General features: G+C 39.8%; 1 pseudogene; it reads right to left on the minus strand.

The window, feature by feature from the left end:
• Nucleotides 1-4,682: 4,682 nt before the first annotated feature.
• LOC101432867 (RNA-binding motif protein, X chromosome-like) lies at nucleotides 4,683-5,458 on the minus strand (annotated as a pseudogene).
• Nucleotides 5,459-6,471: the final 1,013 nt, after the last annotated feature.

Genomic DNA, 6,471 nt, shown 5'->3' on the forward strand with positions numbered 1-6,471 from the left:
AAGAAGGATTTAAACTAACCACTTGATTTGCTAGAAATATGGATAAATCATGTTATATCTATATCATAGTTATTTTCCTATATTCAGACAAAAAAAACTCTGCAAGTATAAATAAGTAGAATGTATGTATAAGGGACTTTTCCTGTCCTTCCAGATATTGTAGCTCCGAAGCTGAATGAATTGTGTGTTAAGTTCCAACACATTTGAGGCAGAGGTGTTTAGACCTATCCATATTAGGCTTAATGAAAGGTGACCAAAATGGTTCAGTGAGGGCTACTCCATCCAGGCTATATAAAAGAAGATCAGGACCCATTGAGGACAGTAAAAGATTCTTTGAAAAAAATTGTGGGGATAGAAAAGCCTGGGGTTGGTAAGATGGTCACCAAGAGAACTCCTTGATATGACTGTGGGAGAAGTTTTCCAAAGAGGGAAATGATTCTTTCCCAAAAAGGGAAATGATTCTTTTCCAAAAAGGGAAATGATTCTTTTCCTCAAACTGAATGTTTGCTGAGGTATAGATGCTAGAGTCTAGACCTGTTATGATACCATAGCTGAGCACAATGAGCCAAAGCTTGGAAAAATTGACATGTTTTTCTAGAGTTCTGGAGGACATACAGACAGGGACTAGACTCTTTCCTAAACTTAGAAGGCTGGAACTTCCCTTACCACAGAACAAGGAAAGAAGACAACAATGTGAGCAGCTTATCTACACTTCCATGTTGGATGGAGCCATGATACATGAATTCCAGTGGACTGTGTGCTCTGTACAAGTTGAGTTAACTTGAAAAAATTCTGCTCAGAAGATCTGCCTTCAGGGTCCAGGGACTCCAACAGACAGGATGGAGGTGTAATTCCAGAGGGCAGGAAGTTAGGAGGACATGTAAAGAGGGTCTTCAAAGAGGTCATTTGTTGTAGAAAGGAATATGCAACACAACTGTGTCTAGCAGAAAGGTCTTCAAAGATGCCACAAAAGTAGTTCATGCAAACAGCCAGAATTTGGCCATCTACCATAAAAGACCCAGTGATAGCCATGCTAAATCAGCCTTAGGCAAGAAGTACTTTCCTTATCTTTCTAATCCAATCTCCCTTCACCCCTTGTACATACTGGAACCAGAAACAACAAAATGAATTGGCCAGGAAGAAGAACACTGAGTGATAAAAAATAGCACATAGTCCTTTTCTCCTATGTTAGTCTGAGAATTTTGAGTGAAGCATAAGTTAGGCAGGGGGAAAAGATTTGAATTGATTGAGAGATGAAAATGTTTTAGATTGAACAGAACAATTTCATACCTAAAGAGGATACTGTTCCAATGGTCAGGGGGGAAAATTATTGGAAAGTCAAGGGATATTCTTGAGTTATTTGCAAGAGGAATGGGGGATCTGGGAAAGTCATTTGAAGACTCAATACTGAAAAAAAAAAAAATAAAGCTATTTCCATATTGTATCCTACTGAGACCAGGTCATTCTATAAACAAGGAACAAAACTAAAGAAAATAAAAACAGTGTTAACCTGGGTGAAATAAGAGTGGTATTCCCAAACCTCAGCTGCAGCTGCTCACTAGCTCCTTTCTCATATTGACCCATGATCATCCCTTTGGCTATAAGAAGCATATTTTAAAACCACCTATCTGTGTCACTAGTTCCCAATCCTACCAGTGGTGGTTTGAGGCTGTGTGTTCCCCAGAAAAGCAAGTTCTTAAATCAAATCCATTCCTGTGGGTGTAAACCCATTGTAAGTAGGACCTTTTGATGAGGCTGTGTCAGTTAAGGTGTGACCCACATCATTCAGGATGGCTCTTAATCCTATCACTGGGGCAGAGGGCTTGGCCCTGTGGTTAGGGCGTCCATCTACCACATGGGAGGTCCGTGGTTCAAACCCCGGGCCTCCTTGACCCATGCGGAGCTGGCCCATGTGCAGTGCTGATGCATGCAAGGGGTGCCAGCGCCACGCACTGGTGTCCCCACATAGGGGAGTCCCACGCGCAAGGAGTGTGCCCTGTAAGGAGAGCAGCCCAGTGCGAATGAAAGTGCAGCCTGCCCAGAAATGGTGCTGTATACACAGAGAGCTGACACAACAAGATGACGCAACAAAAAGAAACACAGATTCCCGTGCTGCTGACAACAACAGAAGCAGACAAAAGAGAAGACACAGCAAATAGACACAGAGAACAGACAACCGGGGCGGGGGGGAATGGGGAGAGAAATAAATAATAAATAAATTTTTTGAAAAAAATTCCTATTACTGGAGTCCTTCATAAGCAGAATTGATACAGAGAGAATAAAAACCATGAAGCATAAAGCTAAAAGCAACAAAACCCAAAGAGAAGAGAGAGACCAGCAGACACCACCATGGGCCTTGAAATGGAGCAGAGGAGCCAAAGATTGCCAGCAACCTTTTTTTGGGAAGAAAACATCCCTTGATGATGCCTTGATTTGACCATTTTCTTCACCTGAAACTGTAGGTTAATAAATGTCCATTGTTTAAGCCAACCCATGTCACAGTAACTGCTTTAAGCAGGCTAGGAAACTAAAATACTATCTATACCAGTTTGATATAGTTATGATTTCCAAAAAGAAATATTGGATTATGTTTGTAAACTGATCTCCTCTCGGCATATTAGAATAAATTGGATTCATAGGTTTACTTAAGTAATCATGTAAAGCTCTTGTGCCAGTAGGGTACTGAGTACCCACCCTTTGGTGGGTGGGGACTCACAGATAAAAGGCATGGCAAAGGACATAGTTGGGGTTTTTTTGATGTTGGAATTTTGATATTGGAGTTTGATGCTGAAGCCTTAAGCTGGAGACCCAGGAAGTAAGCACACAGAGGAGAGAGAAGCAAAACCCTGGAAGGGAGGAGCCCAGGAAGCCTGAACCCTCACAGTCATCTTGCTTCAACGCATGAAAATAGACTTTGGTGAGGGAAGTAACTTATGCTTTATGACCTGGTTTCTGTAAGTTCCTACCCCAAATAAATACCCTTTGTAAAAACCAACCAATTTCTAGTATTTTACATCAGTACCCCTTCGGCTGACTAATACACCACCAAATAATGTTTCCCTAATAAAGTTTCATTTGTCCAAAGAAAAAAGAAAATAAGGAAAATGTGGTGAATTAATGTGAAGCTAAATTTATTCTTCTTAAATCACTATGATGTATTATATTCCTGCTTAGTTATTTTATTATATGAATAATTTTAGGAAATGATGAAATGGAAAAATGGGAGAAAGTTTTTGTTTGCTCTTTAAACAATAGTTCTTGAAAAAAATTGAAAGTTGGTTAACTGATGTCAAAGACCATTTTTTCATTCATTCATAAAGTCCACTTACTGAGCCTAAAATCCTCTAGTTAACATTTTTCAATTTTCATGATACTGATTTAAGACTGACATATAAAATATGTATTTTTAAATTTGATATTACTAAGAATAAAAAAGATAGAACTATGTTGTAGACATCAATAGTAACCAAAACAGGTTATTTTGTATCTATAACATCCAAGTCTGAGGTTTAAACTCATGTAGCAATAAACTGATGTTCACTCCATTTCTTTACTCTTCCATAAGATTCTCTCATTCTGACTCAACCTCAGGTGAGTTATCCCCTAGTTCCACTTTCCAGAATTTTCTGCACCACATTCACCCTTAATTTCTACCACTAAAGAAGTCATTGAGTGTGATGAGTATCTCATACCATGTTCAGAATGATCCAATTTTCATTCCAGGAAAAACATCTTACTCCAAACAGAAACTCTGATTGAAAATGCTTATGTCACAAACATAAGTCACATTGCATTTACCATCTCTTCCAAAATATCTTGGCACTTTGTCCTTTGAATGGACATTGCTATTCAAATCACATAGCTACTTGTTTCAGAGAAAACTGAATCATACGGTGTTGAACGAGTCACTTTAAAGAATAAGCACCAAGTAGCTACACATCTTTTTTTTTTTTCAGCTTCATGATTGGTTTTAGCCAAACATTTTATTTAGTATTCTGTAGTTGTTTAACACACACTTAAATGGTACCACTGGGGAAGGAGGAAAGGAGAGGTTCTTGCAGATTCCTAAAGAAATGTCAGAAAGCCAAAATATGGCCAGCATTATCCATTTGCTTTTTTGGGTTTACTGGGTAAATAGCACTTTCTTTACACAAGCATCTAATCTCAGTTTTTCATACCAAGAAACTGAAATTTCAGTTTGAAGACATCTGAAATCCTAAGAGTAGCATTACCCCAACCACCCTCTAATATATAGCATGCATAAGCAGAAAGATTCATCTCTCCATTTTAGATGGCTAACTGTGGGAAATCTTAGGAGTGCTTGCCACATTTACTGGGAAAATTCAGAAACAAAGTGGCCTTTAAGGACACTTTTACTTGGAAAATTGCATTAGTACACAAGTCAAGTCTTACACATTTAACATTTGCTTGTTGAAAGCAAAGCCATAAATCAAATAAAATTAAACATATTTTACTTTTTCCTCACAAGAACATAAAAATTATGGAGGAGAACTTAACAGGCAATTTTAAAAAGGCAATGCAATTTTTCCTCTTAGTGGTCCTTGGGTATTTGTGACAACGGTTTCCACTTTATATTTATTTCTTTGAACAGGAAATTTGATCCATAGTTTTGTTTGTTTTTGGTAACAGTTACTGCCTCCCCCTCTATCAGATTGGCTTATTCAACCACCACTGCCTCTCAAAGAACAAGAGAGCAGCAGTTCCCTTGGTGGTGGGCCTCCATAACTATCTGTTCCATGTGAGGCAGGAGCTCTCCCTCCCATCCCACTGCTGCTGTCAACTGGTCCTGAGGGTGCAGGGCTTTTAGGGGGAGGACTCCCATTTCCTGGTAGTGGTCTACTTCTTACTGGAAGTGGGCCTCAGGAAGAAGTCATGTTAAATTTCCTGGAACAGCTACCATCTTCCATGTGCCCTCCACCTGAGGGAGGACCCCCCGCCCCTTCCTCTGCTTCTGCTTCTAAGATCTCCAGGTGGGCCTCTAGAGGTGGAGGTAGTTCACATCTACCACTTTCAAATAATGGTTCAGTATCTTGTCCCACTCTGATGGCTTTTCCATCTAAGGACTTTCCATTCACATCTCTGGCTGCATCCTTGGCGTCTGCTAGGATTTCAAAAGTGACAAAGCAAAATCTCTCCATTTGTTGGCTTCATGGTCTTTCATCAGGAGTACTTCCACTATTCGTCCATGGTTGCCAAATACTGTTTCAAAGGTTTTCTCCTTTGCTTCTGTATTGAACCCACCAATGAAGAGCTTTCCTGATGATCTGCTCCACCAAATTTTTCCCCTAAGTTGGAGAGGTGAGGATGGTTCCGAGCTTCCAGACCTCGCCGAGAGGCACTTTCCCGTGGCTCTGGAGGCATAAGGGCTGCTGGGTGGAATCTGAGGGCAGGAGGGGGAAGCCACTAGCACTACTGAACAACGAGCTACTCCGCTCATTTTTGTTTCCACCAGCACTTTACTTTATAAAACAGTGATTTCTGCCAATGTTTTTTGTTTATAAAGTTGGAGTAGGTAGTGGGGGAAGTCTGAAAGCAATTTTGAATTGAATTGAAATCTGTAAATATTTTTTAATCAAACTCAGTTGTCCCTATTGTCCCATGAACACACACATTGTGCACTGTGCTTCGTTTCATATTATTTTCCTAAATTAAATGTTTTCCATTCCCCCTCCCTGAATAGCCAACTTTTTATTGACTTTTTGTCCCTCAGTTCCAAATTCACCCCTTTTTGACTGCTCACTGGAAATGGATATGGATCCTGTAAATATTTTCCCTTTGTCAGGTGGCACTGTAGATTTAACTATAGACTAGGGCACAGGAGAGGCAATTTTGCCTCCGGGTTCTCTTGCGCTCTCTTGGGAGGCTCCTGCAGCAGACACCTATGACACCTCCTATGGGGTTTTGAAGCCAGAGGCACTGAGTGACCAACATCTTCCTCAGCACCTACCATTCGGTAGTTTTGAGTGGAGTGCATCACTGAGGGAGCTCCCTGTGAATAGCTTCCCCAGGCACCCATGGGGCAGAGTTCCAGCAAAATCCACTGGTACAGATGAACTATGAGGGAAAATGTGGTGTCTCCTCCTTAGATGCTCTATTTTAGTCCATTTTTTTATTCTTTAAAATTACCTTTACTTCTTACTATTGTATCCTATATTACTCTAATCTCTTGTTATACTTAGCAATTCTGTACATTAAACTTGCACTGTTCACATTTCCATGTGTTTTCCTCTCTCCTGATTGGACAGAGGCTGATACAGTCCATCACAGTTTTATGTGGCAATATACTCCAGACCTTTAGCATTGCTCTTTCAATAATGTAAAATAGTAAGGACAAATATGGTATACTGTATCAATCAATTTTTTAAAAATGTTAAATAAGAGAAAGATATCAAATTTCGAAAACAAAATTGTGGTCATTATAAAAGTATTTTAATTCCGAAATTATGTAGC

Source organism: Dasypus novemcinctus, chromosome 2, assembly GCF_030445035.2.
Source record: "Dasypus novemcinctus isolate mDasNov1 chromosome 2, mDasNov1.1.hap2, whole genome shotgun sequence".
In the NCBI taxonomy this organism is placed as follows: Eukaryota; Metazoa; Chordata; class Mammalia; order Cingulata; family Dasypodidae; genus Dasypus; species Dasypus novemcinctus.